At 34.9% G+C, this 12,167-nt stretch overlaps 1 protein-coding gene across 1 annotated transcript in view; it reads left to right on the top strand.

Annotated features, from left to right (window-relative positions):
• Positions 1 to 12,167, top strand: part of PTCHD1 (patched domain containing 1) — a 67,745-nt gene that overhangs the window by 36,881 nt on the left and 18,697 nt on the right. The gene's annotated exons all lie outside the window — the stretch shown is intronic.

Raw genomic sequence — 12,167 nt, 5'->3', positions numbered from 1 at the left:
GAGGTCCTTTAAAACTGCTTTTACTATCATATCTCAAATAACAAATTTCACTGAACTGAATATATTTTCTTTCTCTCCCCATCACCCCTTTGTCCATGTATCCGTGCTGCAGTCAGAGAAAGAGAGAAGAGAGAAAAAAGAGAAAGAGACACTCTTTCCTGTATGCACTATCCTCTTAATCCTAGAGAGACCTTAATTTAGTTGAATTTGTGAATTAACTTTACACACACATAAAAATCATTTATCTCAACATTGACATTGTATGTTGGTCACATCTAAAAACCCATAAAGTTACAAATATGAAGCAATTGTAACCAATAAAGCAGTTAACATTCATATATCATTTGTTTTATGCTAAGCACTTTAGCAATCATGTGATTTTCACAATAACCATTACTATTTCTCTTTACAAATCAGAAAATTGTGCAGAGATAAAATAATTTGCCATAAATTGCATAGTAATACATATCTACAACTGAAATAAAAATGGTGGGCTTACCAAATGCAGAGACTGACTGGCTTTCTCCCCTTACACTACCATGCTAGGTGGTGCCATGGTATCTGGATTCTTTCCAGGCAGTTCCTAGACAGAATAGTTGAATTCTTGGGCAGAATTTAAGTTTCCCTACAGTTCCTTAGCATTCTCTTTTCTTAAACTGATCTTAGATGAGAGGAGTTACTGAAACAGAGGGACTTGGGCTATATTGATCTTATTAGCAATCCTCACAACTCAGCTCCTGGGAGTGGAATGGAGAGGGTCCCTTAATACCTTCTGGATTGCTTTCCCAAAGGAGCAGAAGGGAACCCTAGACAAGAATAGAATCAAGGAAGGTTAGCAAAAAGTAATTATTTACCTAGTTTGGTTTTTTTTTTCTTTTTCTGTTCTTTCAGAATGGAGTACATTCCTGGAATTATCCCCAATGTTTCAGGAATTTTTCTTGCAATCTTAAAATGACTAATTGTTAAACTTCTTAATCATTACTCTCAAAATTTTGAGCATCTGCTAAGATGTTATTTTAATTTTAATTAGCTAATTTTATTTCTGTAGCCCTGAGCTTGGCCAGAGCTAAGGTCCACAAGAAAATTTAAGCCTTTTTTCTTTTTAAGGTGGAACTCAAGGAGATTAAGAAATCATTTCTAGCATTCTAACTACAGCCCAGAAGTTTTTTGGTTTTTTGTTTTTTGTTTTTTGTTTTGTTTTGTTTTTGCTGGTTGAGTTTTAAATTTTTCCAGGTAACAAAATCTAGCTCACAGAATAAACATGACACAGACATTCTGCACAGAGATGCAGACAGACAAAAATGACATGAAAGAGGATTGTCCCATCTTTGCCAAAAGTTGTAATATTTCTTTGCCAAAAGAAATCTCCTTCATCTCCTTTAGTGCTCCAGAGAAGTGGAAAGGTAGCAAAAGTTCCTTAGAAATTTTGCAAAAAAAAAAAAAAAAATTGCAAGAATTTCCAAGTCTTGGTGTCCCCAGTCAAGAAAAATGTGCTAAGCCTGGAGTTCAAGATGACCCAGACAAGCCTTCTGCCAATTGCTTGGAGTGTCCCAAGTATAAGATTGAGGGAGAAAAAAAATGGGGAGGGGGGCTTACCTTGATAAGGAGGGAATCAAGCCAGGGGAGGCCAGACTCCCCTCATACAAGGCCACCAAATATTGAGGTTCAAAAGGAAACCCCAAAATTTTGGGGTGGCAGACTAGTGTCACAAGATACCTCAAAAGGGTTTGAACCCATCTCCAAGTCAACAGGCAAAGTTTATTATAATTTAACACCAGTTGAAGCAGGCTAAGTTCCAAAAGGATTTAGTAAAGAACTAGGAGCAAAGAAACAAATTTATCCAGTTCTTCATGTCACTGATATGCTAATTTTTATAGCCTAGAGGTAAAAGTGAGAAGTAGTCTATTTACTATTGTCTCAGAAATTTGGTTATCACTGACCTGCAGATTATGTATTTGACATTCAGCACTGTTTGCAGGACTATACTATGACCAGAAGACTTTAGAATCAGACAAATTGTTAGAACAAAAGCACCCTAAGTTCAGGGGATCCCATTACTGCTCTGTTTCCTCTAAAAGCTGTATCTCATCAAAAGGGAAACCTTAAATTCTCTCAATTCCAATCCTAGTCACCCAAGCAATTTATCAGTTCTTGGCAGAGGTAAAGTATGAAGTTCTCACCCACTCTTGCCAAAGAAAATGGGCCTTTCCCAAGATTCACAGTATCTTATCCTCTTTTTAGATTCTCCTCCCCACTCACCAGTTGTTCACCCACCTGAGTTGTTACCTGACTGATTTCAAACTTTTCTCAGCTGCTTTATTTCCTAGGCCAAATTCACCCTTTATCTTTACCAGCCCAATTCCACTTTTGCTTTCTCCAAATGTCTCTCTTTGGGAATTTACTTGAGCAGAACAGAAGTTCCCAAGCCAAGTTTAAGGACCACTGGAGAACTTTCTGGAGGGTGCCTAACAAGGATTTGATACAGGAGAGACCCCTTACTAACAAGAAATATCCTAGAATGAGCCCTCAAACTATGTGGGACAGTGATCCTTCTCCAAATTAAAATCAGAGACTCTAGAGATGATTAAAAAAGGGGGAGGTGGGGAGGTGGGATTTATTATGATCTCTCGAGAAAGGGCAACTCTCAACAGACAAGGTGTCAATAGAGGAATGCAAAGCACAAACTGCAAAACACCAGATTAAATAGACCAAAAGCCCCCATTTCCCCCCAATACTCTAAACCCAGAAGTCTATCTCAGAAACAAAAGAATATTTGTAAATAACAAAGTTTTTAATTTAAATTTCCCTAGAGAACCTGCTATATAAGCAGATAATCTTGGATGAAAGAGTTCTGTTACCTGAATTCCCAAAACCATCATTGCCTTTTAAGGTGAAATACTTCTTTTAAAGTATTTAAATGCTAATAAAGGAGGGGAACAGAATGGGGAATGTTTATCCAAGAAAATGGAACACCTGCAGATTTTTAGCTGTAGCTTAACTTACTATTGCAAAGTCTTAAGGCCATATTCCCATGAGAGAGCTTTATTCAATTTATCCCATACAGTTTTCAACATTCACCATTGCAAAACCTTGTGTTCTAATTGTTTTTCCTCTTTCCCTTCCCCTCACCTCCTCCCCTAAAACGGAAAAGCAATCCATTATATGATAAAAGATGTGCAATTCTTCTATACATATTTCCACAATTGTCATACAACACAAGAAAAATCAGATCAAAAGGGGAAAAAAAGCAAGCAAACAACAAAAAAAGTAAAAATACTATGTTGTGATCCACACTCAATCCCCACATCCTCTCTCTGGGTACAGATGGCTCTTTCTATCACAAGAGATCATTGGAACTGGCCTGAATCTCATTGTTGAAAAGAGCCATATCCATCAGAACTGATCATATAATCTTTTGCTGTGTACAATGTTCTCTTGGTTCTGCTCACTTTACATAGCATCAGTTCATCTAAGTCTCTCCAGGCTTTTCTGAAATCATCCTGCTCATTGTTTCTTATTGAACAATAATATTCCATTATATTCATATATCATAATTTATTCAGCCATTCTCCAACTAGTGGGCATCCATTCAGTTTCAAGTTCCTTGCCACTATAAAAAAGACTGTTATAAATATTTTTGCACATATGGATACTTTTTCTTTTTTTATGATCTCTTTGGGATACAGGCCCAATAAAGACACTTCTGGACTAAAGAGTGTGCACAGTTTGATAGTTCTTTGGGCATAGTTCCAAATTGCTCTCCAAAATGGTTGGATCAGTTCACAACTCCACCAACAATGTATTAATGTCCCAGTTTTCCCACATCCCCTCGAACATTCAACATTATTTTTTCCTGTCATCTTTGTAACTTTATTTTTCAATGCCTCCCTAAGCATTATTATTTTCTAATGTCAACTCAGCATCACTTTCTGCAATCTCTTTTGCTTGTATATTTCCTAACAAATTTTAGTATGGCACCTGTCTGTGCTGTCCATATCTTTAACATCTTGAAATCCCAACTATGACACTTCCCTATTTGATGCTGTATCTGTAAATTCCATTAAAATTTGCTGATTACTTTTTAAAGCCATCAGGAAAAATTTAATACTGTGATCCTTGAGATAAATTTTGTATTGGATGAATTTTAAAATAACTGCTCTGGTCAATAAGTTCAAGTCCACAAGTTTCTGATTTTTGTTCAGTCATTTTTCAGTCATTTCTGGTATCTTCAGAAGAAATTATTTGAGTTTTCTTGGCAAAGATAATAGAGTGGTTTTGCCATTTCCTTCTCTGGCTCATTTTATAGATGAGGAAACTAAGACAAATAGGTGTAAATTATTAGTCCAGCTTCATATAACTGATAAATGTCTGAGGTTACATTTGAACTGAGACCACAGCTAATAAGTATCTGAAATTTGGTGAGTCTTCCTGACTAGAATCTCAGGCCCAGCTCTATCCACTGTGCTACCTATCTACAACAGCAAAGCCAGAAATTAGACCATATCAGATTTTTTTTCCTTTTTCACTTGAAACAAACACATTCTTTTTCTTGATGCTCAACTAGTTTCCTTTTTGCTCAAACTATCCATTCTTATGTAGTCAGGAAACCATAGTATTAGTGTTCTCTATTTACTTTCAGTCCACGACTTCTATTTCCATCTCAAATTTACTCCTTTCAAGACCAAAGCTGCTTTTTCTTCAGCCAAGGTTTCAGAGTCAAACTAAGATTGATTGGAAAATTACAGTGTGGTGGTGGCTTTTCCTGCCTTTTAAAATCATCACTTTCAATGAAAAATTCTGCCATTTGAAATTAATGGACTTTTCAATTTTCTTTCTTTTCTTCTTAAATTATGCAAAGGACCTCAACTAAGATAAGCTTGATTCTCCCTCCCAAAACTGCATTATTTCTACAGCATTAACTAGTATAGTGATTTTTTTTTACCATTAAAGTGAACTCAGGGACACAGAGAGAAGATACATCAAAAAGTAAATTGATAGTTACTCCTTTAATTGACTTCACCCCAAATTTAGTTTAGTATAATGTGAAAATACAATGCTTAAAGACAGTATTATATTTTTGTTCACCTATTAAGTTAGGCATGACTAACTTGCTTTTTGGCTGCACCAGAAATGAATCATGGAAGCATTCCCTGACTTGTGACTATTAGAATCCTGACATAATGCACTTCTATTTAAAAAAAAAAAAAAAGAATAGGGAAAAGTGGTATCATGCAATGGCAAATCATAACATAGGGAATTTATTGTACTTTGTCAAGTTTAGTAAGACAGATCCATCCATTTCAAAGTGTTTTCCCATGTGATGGTTTGCAAAATGGCATGCAAGTTAATATAGAGCACTCAAGTGTGTGCCTGTTGATTTAAAATAATTCATTCTATTTATAGATATCTGGTTTTAATTCAACAAAATCGATGTTTCTCTTTCATTCTGTAATTAAACATAAGCATTCTTTGAAAGCACTTTAAAATGTTTAGATTAGGTATCTCTTCAAGGAGGATATTTGGGAGTGAAAAACAAATATTTAAAATTAGAATGGAAATGACTTCTTTTCTTTTTAAATTAAAATTAGAAGAAACTTACAATGGAGAAGATAGTAGAAGATGGAAAGATGCCAGAAGAAATATGCAGAATGCCATTTATGTCACTTTGGAAAAGGAATAAACACCATCCTATCTCTCTTACGTATAAGGTTCCTGTTGTTTTCAAAGAAAGATCTGTTTGTGCCAGGGAGATGAGAAGAAGAAATTAGAATCTAAACTGTAGTGAAAGGTAGACACAAACTATATTAACTATTTCTATAGTGACTTTGTTTCAAGCTTCTGTGATAGAAGAGGAATGTCTTGACCTGTGTGTGTGTGTGTGTGTGTGTGTGTGTGTTTATTAAGAACCAGTGTGTGACTTCCCAGGATGTGAAATGTTTCAGAAAATGATGCCTGTCTTCACCCTATGTATCTAGTCAATCACATTGAGCTATACTGCCTCTTTCTGGTTTTCATACAGCAATAGATTTATTATCAATCTTTTTAAAAAATCAGAACTTAATATATTTTAAATCGATATGTGAATCTTGATATATATACATACATATATATAAATATATACATGCATTTTAAAATATTATGAGAAGGGATCCATAGACATCACCAATGGGCAAAATGAGTTCATGATCCAGAAAAAGGTAAGAGCTCCGATTATAGGGTTTGTCCAACTTCTGCATTTTACAACACAATTATAAATAACCAGGAACTTGGCACTATTATCATAGGTATTAATGCTGAAAGGAAAATTAGCTCAGATATAGTAGTATCTTCCCAGTGTTCAAAAATTCTTACTTCTGTCACCATATTTTCCCCATCTCTATGTGTTATGGTAACACATATAAGTAACTGTTACCTTTGTGAGCTGGAAATGGCAACATTAAAATGTTTCTCTTTACTATTTAAAAGGTACTGAAAAGTGTTTAAAAATGGTAATCCTCACCTATTTTTTAATTTTGCATCTCACAATACTTGTGCAAATATACCTATCTACATACATTATTCACATGTATTATATATGTGTGTTGAGATTGGGAAGGGAGACCCCAAAAGTCCCAGACTGGTGTCACAAGGTGTCTCAAAATAATTTGCAGACTTGAACCTATCTCCTAGTCAAGGGGCAAAGCTTTATTGAAAGTAATGTACATGATTACTAAGTAGACTGAATTGTAAGGGAATTCAGTAAAGAAACTGAAGCAAGGCAATATCCTTATACAGCTTTCAATTTTAGATATGATAATGCTATGATCTGAGGGTAAGACTAAGGAGTAATTTCCAAATAAATTGAGAGTGGTCATACTCACTATTGTCTCAGGAGTTTGATTGTGGGAGTTTTCTGAGGCCAGAAGCTACTTGACTAAGGAGTGGTCAGAATCAGATAGATTCGATAATTTCCTGAGGCAGATTCCAAAGCCAGAAGATCTAGGAGCACTGACCCTAGAAAAGGAGCCCCCCCAGGTCAAGGGACCACAAAATCACATTACATCATTTTCCTATATATACACAATCGCATATATATCATATATGTAAGTATCTATATATGTTTATTTAGATAAATGTGATAAAACAGTCTTATTTATGATTCTTCCCTATTCTTCTATCATTATATATGCATATGTCATCTTCCAGACTAAATCATAAATTCCATGAAGTCAAGGAAATATAAAGAATATGAAGTCATATTCTCTTACACTGCAATTCTTAGTGACCACAAAGTCAGTGCAATAGATACTTACTGATTATATGTACTCATTTTGTATATTTGCAATTATGGAAGACTAGACAATGCTTTTTGGAAAGCATTAGAATATAGCTGAATAAGTACTAGATTTGGGGAGTTAAAAGATCTGTATTTGAATCCTACATCACTCACTATTATTTGTTGCACAAATTACTTCACCTTCCTTACCAGGGTCTCAGTTTCCTCTCTTGTAAAATTAGGGGATTTGATTCAATAGCCTGAAAGATCCTTTTTAGCCATAATTCTATGATCTTATGGTGCTGTAACAGACTGATATTTTATTAAAGTCTAGGCCTACAAAGTCATAAAATATTAGATCTGAACAGGATCTAAAAGACTGCTCTTTCCAACTCTGTGGGGTTTTGTTTGTTTACAGATGAGGAAATTAAGGTCCAGATCGCAGAATTATAGATACAGAGCTAGAAGGGAACTCAAAAGATTGTCCCGTCCCAAACCCCACATTTTTCAGATGAGTTAACTCAGACACAGACATAAATAGTTGGGTTAATGTCACATAGACAATAAATAGCAAAGCCAGGATTAGAATCCATATTCTCTTTCCACAATGTCACTCTGCCTCTCACATAAATTAAGTGACCTTTTAAAGCTAGCCATATTTATTGGAGCAAGGAACAGATGTCCACCCGTTGACACATCTGTTTTTTTTTTTTTTTTTTTACAACTAAAGGAAAAGCACAACACAATTTTCTTTCATGTTTAACTTACATTGTTCCAAAGTATTTTTGTGACCTATCCTATTTTATGAAGTTTTCCTTTTTCTGTCTCTCCTTCCCTCTCCCCCACTTATATGAATAGAGTTCAGCAAGAGAATTCAAGAGTTTCTTCTTTAACTGAGTTCATTGTACTTCATGGAAAAAAGTCCATCCACCAAGTGGATTGTTTACAACAATGGTTTTTTAGTTTTTAGTTTTCTTCAGCAGATTCTCTTCTCTTTCCAATAACTGTTTTTTGACTCAAGAAATACTTAACTTTATAATCTTTCTAAGTAAAGAAGCACCATTAGAAAAATACATTATTTATTGCTTTCTTTACTGTGTTAATATACATGATAAAAAGTTTACTATATGTTCAAATTAAATACTGTTCTCTTTAAGCAATTAATTAATAATGTAAAATATGATGATAGCTGCTTCTTTTCAGGAAACATAGGATTTTCATCTGCCTTCTCTTTTTCATGTCTTTTATCATATAATTTCATCTTTTATAATAAAACTGCACCTACTACAGGAAAATTTGACAATCCTCACCTCTTTTGCCAGGTGGCCTAAGAAGCCAGTCTTTCTGTTATTACTTTTCCTGCTGACACATGATCTACCCATCTCTCTGTTTGAAATTCAAATTAGCTTCATTTTTTTTGCTAAGAAGATAGAGACTTCTCTCATATACTTCAATAAGATCTGCCATTCTTATTTATCCAGTTTACCTTTTATGAATTAGCATGGACTCCTGTTAGGGAAATTAACCTACTGTTTATTTCCCCAGACATGTGATCTGATAAATCACAGTTATGTATTCATCAGTCTCTCTCCAAGATATGCATCTCACTAAACATTTTAACACTATCTCCTTTCCCATAATCACTGTTAGGAGAGCATTCTTATAGCCTCAGAGGATTAATGAAAAGTCCTCATATTGTAATGTATTTCAGACCCATAGCTTAACATCTTATTATTATACTAGCTATGGTCACAAAAAAAAACATATCTATTATTTATATTTGTGCAGTCATTTATATTCTCCTTCTCTAGCCTTTCTACTGTCACTTCTCATCTTCAGAATTCTCTTTTAGTCCCCACCAAAATTTTGTTTTATCTTTTATCTTTAAATTTGTTTTTATTATTCTTTGCCACAAAATTGTCATTTAATATTTTGGAAGGGGTCATGTGTATTGTTTTTATTTTTAGTGAAAATCCACCCTGTCATTCTTCTAAGTTTCTAAGCTGCAGAAGATTGGATATAAATATACTTTCACAGCTTAAAAACATTTAAGACATTTTGCTCATTGCTAATCCAAAAGCATCCAAACAAAAATTTAGCATATGGTTAGACTTCTGTAAGAAAGCCTCCTAGTTAATTTTGAAGAGGGGTAAGGAGGACATACCACTGTGAAATTTGGGAGGATGTGGAAGTCTAATTTAACCTAATAATAAATTAATCTAGTTCTCATAAACCTGGGAACAGGTACTAATGTTCCTTACTCCAGGTTTCTCATAGGCTAGCATGAATCTTGGCAACTGCCCCCCTGGACTTTTTGAAAAGGGATTATAAATGTCACACTCACACTTATGTACATAAAGCAAAGTTTCTTTTCCAAACTGCCAAGCCAGGATATAAGAAACAGGGGTATCTGTGATTAAAAGGGCACAGAATGCTAAAATATTATTGACAGTTACAATATTACCAACTGTGCAGATTTTGCACTTTTACACATTAAATATCTTCTGTTTTTATTTTAGTGAGATAGTGACAGCCATATGCCCTTTTCTTTAGAAAAAAAATTAATTTGATTGAGCAAACTTAACTAACTACTATGGTCTGCATACCAAGGATAAAATAGAACTGATATGTTCAGAGCAGAATTGAAGTATTATTTTCAGACTGGATTAAAACATTTTAGGAAGTTCATTAATAAGCTGGAAAACATCTAGAAGGACTTGCAATAAGACTAAAAGAGGAACATAAGTTGTTTAGAAGAGGAGACTTGGTAGAGTGGGGAAAGGAGAGAGAGCCTGGAGAGATTATGATTATTGTCATTAAGTAGCACTGTTAAGAGCTGTATATTTGAAGCTGGGGGTCTGCTGCTTTGCTTCTGCCCCTTGTATGATCTTGGGCAAATGACTTTACCTCTGTAGAACTCTACTTCTTCACCTATTAAATAAGCAGTTAGACATAATTTATAAAGTCCTTTCCAGAGTTAAACCAGTGGCTCAAGATCTTTAAAGGCTGTCACATAACTGTGAGATTTGACTTGTTCTGCAGAGCTAGAAAGTGGAAAGTGGTAAAAGGCTCAATGTAAAGAGATTCTGGCTCAATATAAAGAACTTCCTAATAGAGTTAGCCAAAAGCCCCAAAAGATGGTAGTTTTCATACAGTGGACATCTTCATACAGAGACTGGATAACTGCTTGTTTAATGATGTTGTAGAGACTCAGTGGTTTCTGAGTCCCCTTCAAACTGAAAATCTGTGATCCTGTGAAATAGATGTATTGAAAATTGAAGTCCAGTAAAAGTTAGAGTATCTTTCATAACACTGACTCAATAGCTATGTGACACAGTGGATAGAGAGTGCTGGGTCTAGAGACAGGAAGGTCTGAGTTGAAATCCCAGTCTCAGATGTTGTGTGACCCTAGGTAAATCACTTAACCCTATTTGCTTCAGTTTCTTCCTCTGCAAAACAACCCGGCAAAGAAAAGGGCAAACTACCTTAGTTATTTGTTAAGAAAACCCTAAATGGGGTCATAGAGAATGAGAAACAACTGAAATGACTCAACAAGTTAATTTCTAGGCGCTGATTTTAGATTTAAATTTATGAACCAGATTTGTTTGTTTGTTTGTTTGTTTTTTACTACAAAAAGTTAATCACAAATCTCATTATGGGCTTAATTTTTTTTTAATTTCAAAAGTCAATTTGGAACTCTACACTACTTTATTTCAAGCTCATTGTGTATAGAAATCACATCTCCGTGACTAGCACAATGCCTTACATAAAACTTTATACCAAAACAACTGAAAGTTCCTTTAAACAAACCAGTAAAAAGAATGCAGACTTGGGGTTTCCTTGAGTTAACTGCATGATCAATTCTCTGAGAAGAGTTAAATAAATAATGCCTTGGTAAGTACCAATCAAGTACCATCTTTTTCTTTGCAATTTTGTCCTATATGTTGTTATCAATGTATTAAGGAATAAGAGTTTGAACTTGAATCTCTACAATGTTTAGAAGTAGAACCATGAGAGTTCAAATGCAGAAATTTTGGCTATCAACAATCTTAAAGGCATCATACATGCTCTAGTAGAAAGAGCCCATGGTGTGAAGACAAAAAACCTGGATTTGTTTCTTGGCTATTTGTATCTTGGATATATCTTGGCTATATGACTTATTCCCTGTGTGATCTTGGACAATTCAATTCAACTAGCTTCTTTGTTTTTCCATCGTTTTCAATCGTGTCCAACTCATCATGATGCCATTTGAGGTTTTCTTGGCAAAGATACTGCAGTAATTTGCCACTTCCCTCTCCAGCTCATTTTACAGATGAGAATCTGAAGCAAACAGGTTTAAATGACTTGCCCAGGATTACACAGCTAGTTAGTGTCTAAGGCTGGATTTGAACTCAGGAAGATGAGTCTTCCTGACTCCAAATCAGGCATTGTGTGCACTGTGCCACCTAGCTGCCTCTAACTATCATGTGTTAAGTTCCTATTATGTGACAGGAATTGTGCTAAGCACTGGTGATACAAAAAGAAAAATGAAATTATCTCTGACCTCAAGGTGCTCATGTACTATTGGGAAGGTAGACATGTGAGTTGGGGGAGGAAAGTAAGGGCATGATAACCTCTCCAGGACTCAGTTTATTCATTTGTAAAAATGAGTTAAGCTAAATGACCTCTACAAGTCCCTTTCAGTTCTACAGCAAAGAGTCCTATATGTATAACTTTGGTTATGGGACATTATGGTGAAGAACAGGGAAATCTTGGTCCCTGAGAGTTTATTTAAACATTAGACGCATCATCAATAATACAGCTTTTGAATGATGTCAATGTTCTTTGCGCTAGTAACATTAAAGCTATTATCTCTATAGCCTCCTTTCACATACTTAGACATTAAAAACAGACTGTGAATTGTATTAGCAAC

This window comes from Antechinus flavipes, chromosome 3, assembly GCF_016432865.1.
Source record: "Antechinus flavipes isolate AdamAnt ecotype Samford, QLD, Australia chromosome 3, AdamAnt_v2, whole genome shotgun sequence".
NCBI classification, from domain to species: domain Eukaryota; kingdom Metazoa; phylum Chordata; class Mammalia; order Dasyuromorphia; family Dasyuridae; genus Antechinus; species Antechinus flavipes.
This window is presented reverse-complemented; position numbering and strand designations above follow the sequence as displayed.